An 11,607-nucleotide genomic window follows, 5' to 3' on the forward strand; every position below is an offset into this window, starting at 1 on the left:
ACTTACACAGAGATCCTTCAGATTCAACAAAGATTTCAAAATAATTGTAAAAGAAGGTTTATGCACAACTGACAAAGTGCAACTAAATTCCATATTGGTTCTTGTTCATTTAATTGAAATAAAAAGTAATGGAAACTATGCCTTCATATCAGGTCTTTTCAAATCTGAGATGAGGGAAAATGTCTCTAATCGGGAAATGTAAAACATTACAACAAGATACAAAGGTTCCATTCATTGAGAGCAGATGTCTACAAATGAATACATATATCTGTTTAGTTTTACATTCAAACCAGTTGGTGATATCCACCATGGGTTAGATTCCATATATGAAGGGGGATACCCTCCTACAAAGCAGCTTACTTAACAATCATTTAAAAGGCAACTTGTCACAGTGTAATTATTTTTTTAAACCAAGTCAGATTTTCAAATGATCAGCAATTAATTGAAAATGTAGTGCCGGTTTCCACATTACACTTGTATCGCCATATTTCTCTATCGAAACTAATTTAAAGAAATAATGACTGTGCTTTTCTAGAGAATTTGGACTCTATGGACTCTAATCTATTTCCAGCACAGTACTGTACAGTTGACATGGTTTTGCGAGCAGATTTAAACCATTCACCATGCATACACATCCAAACACATACTTTAAATCAAACTAGAGGTTTTAAAAAATAAACTGAAGACAGTAGTTACTGGACAATAGCTTGGCTTTAGAGGCTGTGTGCTTTGGTTAGGTCACCTTGGAGGAATGTCTGACTGTGTGGTACTATCTACAATATGGGACAGTGATGAAGACTGATGAGTAATTTAGTTTGGACACTAGACCTTATCAGTAATTCAATACTTAATGTTTTTGTCCCTCAGCTTATAGGGGCAATCTGTGATTGCTACATCAATATTTGGACTGTTAAATTAATACTATATATATCCATTGATTCTTGAAGAATTTAACTTATAAATGCCTCATGAACTTAGTTGTCGTACCCCCTCCAAACCCAAAACATATTTTTGTTTTCCTCATTTGCTTGTTAACAAGGTAACTATAAACAAACACTATATAGCCTCAACATGGTTAAAAGTATAATTTTGCTATCATGGATGTGTCACGCCCTGACCTGAGTATTCTTTGTTTTCTTTATATATTTTGGTTAGGTCAGGGTGTGACATGGATGATGTATGTGTTTTTGTACTGTCTAGGGGTTTTGTAGGTTTATGGGGTTGTTTACCATCTAGGTGTTCATGTATGTTTATGGTTGCCTAGATTGGTTCTCAATTAGAGGCAGCTGTTTATCGTTGTCTCTGATTGGGAACCATATTTAGGCAGCCATCTTCTTTGGGTATTTCGTGGGTCATTGTCTATGTGATGTTGCATGTTTGCACGCAGTGTTTATAGCGGTCACGGTCGTTTTGATATTCTGTTTTGTTTGTTTAGTGTACTTCGTGTTATTTTCGTCTTACATGAAAAGAATGGATTCATATCACGCTGCGCTTTGGTCTCCTCACTACGACGTTCGTGACAGAATAACCCACCAACAAAGGACCAAGCAGCGTGGTAAAAGGCAGCAGCGATCGCAGGACTCATTGACTTGGGAGGAAATTCTGGACGGCGGAGGACCCTGGGCACAACCAGAGGAATATCGCCGCCCCAAGGCAGAGCTGGAGGTAGCAAAAGCAGAGAGGCGCCGGTATGAGGAGGCAGCGCGGCTGGAAGCCCGAGAGGCAGCCCAAAAAATGTCTTGGAGGGGGGCACTTGGAGCAGTCGGCGAAGTTGAGGGGTGAGGCTGAGATTGTCGAGGAGTTATTGGACAGATTGGAGGAGAGTGAACGGAGGGGAGATTATGAGACATTCGAGGAGTTGTTGACGAAATTGGAGGAGAATGAAGAGAGAGAGCTGTTGGTTTGGCGTAGTATGCACGGCATTCGCCCTGAGGAGCGTGTTAGCAGTCCGATGCCACCTGTGTCAGTTCCTCGTGCTCAGCCTGAAACTTGTGTTAAAGTTCCGGAAGATTTGATGCCGGCTATACACACACAAGGTCTCCAGTACACCTTCACAACCCGGTGTGTCTTGTTTCTGCTTCTGCACTCATCCTGAGGTGCGTGTTCTCAGCCCAGTACCACCAGTGCCGGCACCACGCACCAGGCCTATAGTGCGCCTCGACAGTCCAATACGCCCTGTTCCTCTTCCCCGCACTAGCCCTGAGGTGCGTGTTCTCGGCGCAGTACCACCAGTGCCGGCACCACGTACCAGGTCTATAGTGCGCCTCGGCAGTGCAATACGCCCTGTTCCTCCTCCCCGCACTCGCCCTGAGGTGTATGTCCCCAGCCCGGTACAACCAGAGTCGGCACCACGCACCAGGCCTATAGTGCGCCTCGGCAGTCCAGTACACCCTGTTCCTTCTCCCCGCACTCGCCCTGAGGTGCGTGTCTCCAGCCCGGTACCAGCAGTGCCGGAACCACGCACCAGGCCACCAGTGCGCCTCCAGGGTCCAGTACGCCCTGTCCCTGCTCCTCACACTCGCCCTGAGGTGCCTGTCCCCAGCCTGGTACCACCAGTGCCGGCACCACACACCTGGCCTATAGTGCGCCTCGGCAGTCCAGTACGCCCTGTTCCTCCTCCCCGCACTAGCCCGGAGGTGCGTGTCCTCGGCCCAATACCTCCAGTGCCGGCACCACGCACCAGACCTACAGTGCGCCTCGCCACTCCAGAGCGTCCGGCGACAGTACCCAGTCCAGAGCGTCCGGCGACAGTACCCAGTCCAGAGCGTCCGGCGACAGTACCCAGTCCAGAGCGTCCGGCTACAGTACCCAGTCCAGAGCGTCCGGCTACAGTACCCAGTCCAGAGCGTCCGGCTACAGTACCCAGTCCGGAGCGTCCGGCAACAGTCTACCGTCCGGAACCTCCGGCAACAGTCTACAGTCCGGAACCTCCCACCACGGGCCGCAGTCCGGAACCTCCCACCACGGGCCGCAGTCCGGGACCTACCAACGACGGGTCGCAGTCCGGAACCTACCAACGACGGGTCGCAGTCCGGAACCTACCAACGACGGGTCGCAGTCCGGAACCTACCAACGACGGGTCGCAGTCCGGAACCTACCAACGACGGGTCGCAGTCCGGAACCTACCACGACGGATCGCAATCCGCCAGAGTCTCCCTCGCGTCCGGAATCCGCCAGAGTCTCCCTCGCGTCCGGAATCCGCCAGAGTCTCCCTCGCGTCCGGAATCCGCCAGAGTCTCCCTCGCGTCCGGAATCCGCCAGAGTCTCCCTCGCGTCCGGAATCCGCCAGAGTCTCCCTCGCGTCCGGAATCCGCCAGAGTCTCCCTCGCGTCCGGAATCCGCCAGAGTCTCCCTCGCGTCCGGAATCCGCCAGAGTCTCCCTCGCGTCCGGAATCCGCCAGAGTCTCCCTCGCGTCCGGATCCGCCAGAGTCTCCCTCCAGTCAGCCAACCAGGAGCCGCCAGAGCCGCCTGTCACGCCGGCGATGCTGGAATCTCCCTCCTGTCCAGAGCTGCCAGAGCCACTACTCAGTCCAGAGGCGCCTTTCCGTCCAGTGGCGCCCTCTACGATAATCTTCAGTCCGGGGGCCCGCTGCGAGGGTAGACTGAGGTAGAGCGGGGTCCACGTCCCGCACCCGAGCCACCACCATGAAAAAGGCCCACCCGGACCCTCCCCTTTTGATTAGGTTTTTGCGGCCGGAGTCCGCACCTTTGTGGGGCGGTACTGTCACGCCCTGACCTGAGTATTCTTTGTTTTCTTTATATATTTTGGTTAGGTCAGGGTGTGACATGGGTGATGTTTTTGTACTGTCTAGGGGTTTTGTAGGTTTATGGGTTTGTTTACCATCTAGGTGTTCATGTATGTCTATGGTTGCCTAGATTGATTCTCAATTAGAGGCAGCTGTTTATCGTTGTCTCTGATTGGGAACCATATTTAGGCAGCCATCTTCTTTGGGTATTTCGTGGGTTATTGTCTATGTGATGTTGCATGTTTGCACTGTGTTTATAGCGGTCATGTTCGTTTTGATAGTCTTGTTTGTTTAGTGTACTTTGTTATTTTTGTCTTACATTAAAAGAATGGATTCACATCACGCTGCGCTTTGGTCTCCTCACTACGACGTTCGTGACAGGATGGTCAGTCCTTGCATCCATAGCTCTGTCTAGGAATTTTAGAGTGGTTACTTTTCGCCAACCCCATCACTCAGCTGGTTATCAATAGAGTGGTGGGGTAAAGACTTTGTTATTGTTTGAACTGCAGATTACCCCTTTAAATGGCCTGAAATACGTTGACTATAATTATGGAGTCAGTAAAATACTGTCCATTCAACATAAACTGTGAACTGCAATTGTACAGTTTGTCAGGGGAAATTAATAATGGAATCAAAACCAGCAGCAGCATGATGATAAAAGTACCTTCTATCAAAAACATGTAACATTTACTAAAAGTTTTAAGTCAACATCCCCCATTACACTCTTAATTGACCATTAATAAAACACAAGGCTTGGTGTGACATCAAAGGATCTGGGACACCAAGAATAACAAATGTACAGCATCATGGTGGGATGTGAGGTTGATGGGAGCAATAATGTCAGTTCTTCCAACAATGACAACAGGACAACACCCTCTTATCCTCCTCATGCATTCCTCTTTAGCCTAACAGAAAACTTCCCCTAATGCATGATCAACGGATCTCCTGCAACACCAATCTGTCTAATGCTTAAGATCCTCCCCTCACTCTACCTTCAAACCAAAACAAAAACAATGCCATAGAGAGGACAAGGGAGAGTATACTATGAGTTACCACATGAACAGATTTAGGCTTCACAGAGCTCACGGAGCAGAAATATATGCAGGCTACGCCAGACAACAGCCAGAAGCGATACTGTGTGAGTGGCACTCATTTTGGGAATGGGTGCGGGCTGATCCTCTCCTTCACCCCTCTAGGCATGCTGGGAGTCAGCCACAAAGAGTTGGGATGAGGGAAGGCTGTAAGTGCATGTCCATGGACCTGGCTGTTCAGACTGGACTGTTGTGGAACACACGTGCGCTTGCTTCATCTCCTGCAGGGGGTGCCTCTTATGGGAATGCTGTGGGAGGAGGAGGGACTGGGGTCAGACACCATCTTTACTACTACAGGTCACACACAAACATCCAAATGCAGACAGGGGTAACACATGGTCAGTAAGCTACATGTACTGAGTTGAACAACTACAGGTATCTGCTAATGGACATCCATGTACTGATCAGTGGGGAGAGGCTGGACACAGACACAGAAAGAGAATAACAAGGTTAACAAATACCACAATTACTGAACAACAAGAGGAAAAATTTAGGGCATTTATACATTTTTACATTTAAGTCATTTATACATTTATAAGCAGATTTATGTATGTAATAAGACTTAAGATTTCCTGGGGTAACAGTGTAAGAAATAATACATAAAAAATGAAATACTGCATTGTTTCCTAAGAAAGCAAAGTAAGGCGACCATCTCTGTCGGCGCAACGTCAACTTACCAACATTACGACCAGGAATACGACTTTCCCGAAGTGGATCCTCTGTTTGGACCACCACCCAGGACAATGGATTGGATCCCAGTAGGCGACCTAAAACAATGGTGCCGCAGAAGGGCCAGACAGAGAGGTCTTCTGGTCAGGCTCCGTAGACGGGCACATCGCTCACCGCTCCCGAGTATACTACTCGCCAATGTCCAGTCTCTTGACAACAAGGTAGATGAAATTCAAGCAAGGGTTGCCTTCCAGATAGAAGGCTCCTGAAATAACTTAATTGGACTCAATGTAAACTGGAAACCACATATCCCGAGGCTGCATGTATTGCAGCTGGGGATTTTAACAAAGCTAATCTGAAATCAAAGCTCCCTAAATTTTATCAGCATATCGAAAGCGCGACCCGGGCTGGCAGCATTCTGGATCATTGCTACTCTAACTTCCGCGACGAATACAAAGCCCTCCTTCGGCAAATCTGACCATGACTCCATTTTGTTGCTCCCAGCCTATAGACAGAAACTAAAATAGGAAACGCCCGTGCCCAGGTCTGTTCAACACTGGTCCGACCAATCTGAATTCCATGCTTCAAGATTGCTTTGATCACGTGGACTGGGAGATGTTCCGGATAGCCTCAGACAACAACATTGATGTATACGCTGATTCGGTGAACAAATATATTAGCAAGTGCATCAGTGATGTTGTACCCACGGTGATTATTAAAACCTTCCCCAAGCACAAACCGGGGATTGATGGCAGCATTCGTGCAAAACTTAAAGTGCGAACCACTGCTTTTAATCATGGCAAGGTGACCGGAAACATGACCGAATACAAACAGTGTTGCTATTCCCTCTGCAAGGCAATCAAACAAGCTAAGCCTCAGTATAGAGACAAAGTAAAGTCTCAATTCAATGGCTCAAACACGAGACGTATGTGGCAGGGTCTACAGTCAATCACGGATTACAAAAAGAAAACCAGCCCCGCCGCGGACACCTACGTCTTGCTCCCAGACAAACTAAACAACTTCTTTGCTCGCTTTGAGGACAGTACAGTGCCGCTGACACGGCCCGCTACCAAAATCTGGGGTCTCTCCTTCAACGCAACCAACATGAGTGAAACAGTTAAACATGTTAACCCTCGCAAGGCTGCTTGCCCAGACGGCATCTCTAGCCATGTCCTCAGAGCATGCGCAGACCAGCTGGCTGGTGTGTTTACAAACATTCAATCAATCCCTATCCCAGTCTGCTGTTCTCACATGCTTCAAGAGGGCCACCATTATTCCTGTTCCCAAGAAAGCTAAGGTAACTGAGCTAAACGACTATCGCCCCGTAGCACTCACTTCCGTCATCAGGAAGTGCTTTGAGAGACGAGTCAAAGATCATATCACCTCCACCCTACCTGACACCCTAGACCCACTCCAATTTGCTTACCGCTCCAATAGGTCCACGGACGACGCAATCACACTGCACACTGCCCTAACCCATCTGGACAAGAGGAATACCTTTGTAAGATTGCTGTTCATCGATTACAGCTCAGCATTTAACACTATAGTACCCTCCAAACTCGTCATTGAGCTCGATTAAGGTCTCGACCTCACCCTGTGCAACTGGGTCCTGGACTTTCCGACGGGCCGCCCCCAGGTGGTGAGGGTAGGAAACATCATGTCCACCCCACTGATACTCAAAACTGGGGCCCCACAAGGGTGTGTTCTCAGCCCTCTCCTGTACTCTCTGTTCACCCATGACTGCGTGGCCATGCATGCCTACTTCAATCATTAAGTTGCAGACGACATTACAGTCATAGGCTTGATTACCAACAACGATGAGACGGCCTACGGGGAGGAGGTGAGGGCCCTCGGAGTGTGGTGTCAGGAAAATAACCTCACACTCAACATCAACAAAACAAAGGAGATGATCGTGGACTTCAGGAAACAGCAGAAGGAGCACCCCCCTATCCATATCGACGGGACAGTAGTGGAGAAGGTGATTGATTGAAGTAGGCGAGATCATCAAGGACAACAACCACCCGAGCCACTGTCTGTTCACCCCGCTATCATCCAGAAGGCGAGGTCAGTACAGGTCATCAAAGCTGGGACCGAGTGACTGAAAAACAGCTTCTATCCCAAGGCCATCAGACTGTTAAACATCCATCACTAACATTGAGTGGCTGCTGCCAACATACTGACTCAAATCTCTAGCCACTTTAATAATAAAAAATGGGATGCAATAAATGTATCACTAGTCACTTTAAACAATGCCACTTTATATAATGTTTACATACCCTACATTACTCATCTAATACGTATATACTGTACCCGGTTCCATCTACTGCATCTTGCCTATGCCGCACTGCCATCGCTCATCCATATATTTATATGTACATATTCTTATTCATTCATTTACACTTGTGTGTATAAGGTAGTTGTGAAATTGTTAGATTACTTGTTAGATATTACTGCACGGCTGGAACTAGAAACACAAGCATTTTGCTACACTCGCATTAACATCAGCTAACCATGTGTATGTGAACAATAAAATTTGATTTGATTTTATACAAATGGTTATACAGTACCTGTGCAGTTGGGGCTGTTTTGAGCCCCACAATATTTGCAAAATAATGTATTTTTTTCTGGGCTTGCCTCTTATGCATGTTATTTTGGCATTAATACGGGTCACATACCAGATTGCAAACAATGTAAAAAAAAATATATCATTCAGTTAATAAAACAGCCCTATCTGGTGCAAACACAGAGACAGGAACAATCACCCACAAAAACCCAACACCAAACAGACTACCTAAATATGGTTCCCAATCAGAGACAATGACTAACACCTGCCTCTGATTGAGAACCATATCAGGCCAAACATAGAAATAGACAAACTATACATGTAACATAGAATGCTCACTCAGATCACACCCTGACCAAACAAAACATACAAACATACAAAGCAAACTATGGTCAGGGTGTGACAGTAGTCATGAGAAAGACACTCCCCAATAGTGATCGACTATCGAGGATCGCTATGGGGCGCAATAGGCTTGTACACAATCGCCCAACCTTAACACACACACTCTCTCTCTGTGTGGTTACAGTAGGCTAACATATGTCAATGGTTTTAGGAACAGCAGTAACATCAGGCAGGATTTAGGCTACCAACTGCCTAGCCAGTTGTAGCTCAATCTTGGGTGCAATGATCACGTTCCCACACTGATTGACTGTGTGGAGGCTCATTGATTTAACGTTACGATAGCCTACATGATTCAACAGTAAAGTAATAAAATACACTGCTCAAAAAAATAAAGGGAACACTAAAATAACACATCCTAGATCTGAATGAATGAAATATTCTTATTAAATACTTTTTTCTTTACATAGTTGAATGTGCTGACAACAAAATCACACAAAAATGATCAATGGAAATCAAATTGATCAACTCATGGAGGTCTGGATTTGGAGTCACACTCAAAATTAAAGTGGAAAACCACACTACAGGCTGATCCAACTTTGATGTAATGTCCTTAAAACAAGTCAAAATGAGGCTCAGTAGTGTGTGTAGCCTCCACGTGCCTGTATGACCTCCCTACAACGCCTGGGTATGCTCCTGATAAGGTGGCAAATGGTCTCCTGAGGGATCTCCTCCCAGACCTGGACTAAAGCATTCGCCAACTCCTGGACAGACTGTGGTGCTACGTGGCGTTGGTGGATGGAGCGAGACATGATGTCCCAGATGTGCTCAATTGGATTCAGGTCTGGGGAACGGACGGGCCAGTCCATAGCATCAATGCCTTCCTCTTGCAGGAACTGCTGACACACTCCAGCCACATGAGGTCTAGCATGGTTTAGCATTGTCTTGCATTAGGAGGAACCCAGGACCAACCACACCAGCATATGGTCTCACAAGGGGTCTGAGGATCTCATCTCGGTACCTAATTGCAGTCAGGCTACCTCTGGCGAGCACATGGAGGGCTGTGCGGCCCCCCAAAGAAATGCCACCCCACACCATGACTGACCCACCGCCAAACCGGTCATGCTGGAGGATGTTGCAGGCAGCAGAACATTCTCCACGGCGTCTCCAGACTGTCACGTCTGTCACATGTGCTCAGTGTGAACCTGCTTTCATCTGTGAAGAGCACAGGGCGCCAGTGGCGAAATTGCCAATCTTGGTGTTCTCTGGCAAATGCCAAACGTCCTGCACGGTGTTGGGCTGTAAGCACAACCCCCACCTGTGGACGTCGGGCCCTCATACCACCCTCGTGGAGTCTATTTCTGACCGTTTGAGAAGACACATGCACATTTGTGGCCTGCTGGAGGTCATTTTGCAGGGCTCTGGCAGTGCTCCTCCTTGCACAAAGGCGGAGGTAGCGGTCCTGCTGCTGGGTTGTTGCCCTCCTACGGCCTCCTCCACGTCTCCTGATGTACTGGCCTGTCTTCTGGTAGCGCCTCCATGCTCTGGACACTACGCTGACAGACACAGCGAACCTTCTTGCCACAGCTCGCATTGATGTTCCATCCTGGATGAGCTGCACTACCTGAGCCACTTGTGTGGGTTGTAGACTCCGTCTCATGCTATCACAGGAGTGAAAGCACCGCCAGCATTCAAAAGTGACCAAAACATCAGCCAGGAAGCATAGGAACTGAGAAGTGGTCTGTGACCTGCAGAACCACTCCTTTATTGGGGGTGCCTATTGTCTATTCCATTTGCACAACAGCATGTGAAATTTATTGTCAATCAGTGTTGCTTCCTAAGTGGACAGTTTGATTTCACAGAAGTGTGATTGACTTGTAGTTACATTGTGTTGTTTAAGTGTTCCCTTTATTTTTTTGAGCAGTGTATATAGTCGTCGGCTATATTAGCCACGACTTACTGTTCTTTGTGCAGCTTCAAATGTCGAACAAAGTTGGAAATTGTTGCGCCTCCGTCTGTAACTTTCTTCCCACATGTTTGCAATTTGCAATCCATTTTTTGTTGATACATCATCTTTCCAAAGGGTCCATCTGAATTTACCCGCTGACGTTCCTCTGCACTGCCACGTACAACTTTTTCTCAGCTGGTACAATTTGATTGGCTGCTGTCCGATTCAAACTGTAATCCATTAAATGAAGAGTTGATGCGCTGCACACTTTTTTAAATAGCATCCTTTTTAATATTTGGGATGGGGAGGTTTATATCAAGTCAGGTCGAGTCATAAGGCTCAAGTCCAAGTCAAGTCACGAGTCATTGGTGTTAAAGTCAAGTTGCAAGTCATCATATTTGTGACTCGAGTCTGACTCACCTCTAACAGGGAGTACACTGTAAGAACGGCCCATGTTCTGAATTCTGTCGCTGTACATTTCAAAAGTGCTGAACAAATAGTTATATTGACTACGTCCATCGTCGCTCGCTCATTAATGTCTTAATCGAAATGACAGATTTCCCCTTATACGCTTGTCGTCCCCTTATGCCATAGTTTGTACATCTCAACTGTCAGTAGAAACCACAGTTGTTTAAGCAAGTCAGCCATATCAGCTATGTTTTTTAAAGGCAGTAAATGAGGCTGAATGAACTGTTTCGCTAACAGACAAGGCTCCGCTGATAGCCAGGTGTAGCTGTGGTAAGGTGCAGGGACTGCTGTTGGGACTCTGCTGTTGGGACAGCTTTATGTAGGCCCGAACAGTTTGTGGCCACCGTTTGTCACCGTAATAGTGCAATTAATGTATCGTTTAGTATTGTGTTGTGTATTGGCTTTGCTGGCATGCATCCCACTTTTTTATTTTGCCCCACCAAGATCTACATGCTAAAATCGCCACTGCTGTATGTAAGCAGAATGAAATCTGTCTTCCAATGTACACAGCTAGTACAGTGAACGAGCAGAGATGTTACAGAGGATCTGATTATTAAATTAGTAAAACCGATCTCACCGATGATGACTTATCCTGTGACCGCTCTGTCTTGTCTCGGCTCTCCACCTTTTTGAGCTCTAGCCCTTTGCACCCCTCAGGCTCCTGGGGCCGTGCAGGTGCTGTCAGGGGGGGTAGACAATGGGCCATCGTAACAAACAAACTCAACTTTTGGTACCTTAAGACATTGTGTCAAGCCCTGATCTGTTTCACCTGTTCCTGTTCC

At 47.2% G+C, this 11,607-nt stretch overlaps 1 long non-coding RNA gene across 1 annotated transcript; it reads right to left on the bottom strand.

Moving 5' to 3' along the window:
- Nucleotides 1-4,392: 4,392 nt before the first annotated feature.
- LOC135560243 (uncharacterized) lies at nucleotides 4,393-8,898 on the bottom strand. Its single transcript, XR_010458839.1, has 2 exons — nucleotides 5,516-8,898; nucleotides 4,393-5,086 (listed from the first exon to the last, which is right to left on the bottom strand). It is a non-coding gene; the product is annotated as an uncharacterized LOC135560243 (long non-coding RNA).
- Nucleotides 8,899-11,607: the final 2,709 nt, after the last annotated feature.

Source organism: Oncorhynchus nerka, linkage group LG15 (genome assembly GCF_034236695.1).
Source record: "Oncorhynchus nerka isolate Pitt River linkage group LG15, Oner_Uvic_2.0, whole genome shotgun sequence".
Taxonomy (NCBI): domain Eukaryota; kingdom Metazoa; phylum Chordata; class Actinopteri; order Salmoniformes; family Salmonidae; genus Oncorhynchus; species Oncorhynchus nerka.